The sequence below is a fragment of the Solea solea genome, chromosome 8 (assembly GCF_958295425.1).
Source record: "Solea solea chromosome 8, fSolSol10.1, whole genome shotgun sequence".
NCBI lineage: Eukaryota > Metazoa > Chordata > Actinopteri > Pleuronectiformes > Soleidae > Solea > Solea solea.
Window position 1 is genome coordinate 3,073,433 of NC_081141.1, and position 726 is coordinate 3,074,158.

The following is a 726-nucleotide window of genomic DNA, read 5'->3' on the forward strand; positions in this document are numbered from 1 at the left end:
AACACTGTGAAAAAGTTCCTGAAAGGAAAATACTGTGAAGGTTGTGATTTGTTTTTCTGTGGCAAAAACGCTAAAAATAGCCACTTTGTCACTGTGAATGGGATTCAGTTTTTTTTTTCTGCTCCACACATTTTGTGCCACAGAAAACAGACCTCCACTCAAGATCGCCTGGTAACGTGGAGGTTATTTTCTAGTAATTAGTTTTGTTGTCATGCTGGGTTTTACAGAAGTATTTTGAACACAGAGAGTTGTCATCCTTCATGTGTGCTCTTCGAGGACAGATTTAGGGGGATAGGTTTATGTAAACCTGATGGATGTAACTGCAGTTTCAGAGTTAAACAAAAACATAATTGTGATCAAGTAGAAACAAAATCTGATTCATTGACAGCAATCATCAGTGGAAATCTGCAAACATTTTTTAAACATTTCAAATGTGTTGTTACTATGTATGTTACTGCATACATTACACTGATATCCAGGTAGATTGAATGCACATTTTACTGTATTAAGAAACCACCAATGGTCACTTTTTCTAAGGAGTTGGTAAAATGGTTCAAATTCAATCCAACAATAAGATTTTGTTAGAAAACAGAACATAAAAATATCAATAAAAACAACTGTGCTTGCTCATGATGAGAAAATATATCACATTTTCCATGGAAACACTTTTCAAGTCAAGTGCAAAATAGTCAAAGGCAAAAAAAAAGAAGAGCAGACTGAAGTCTA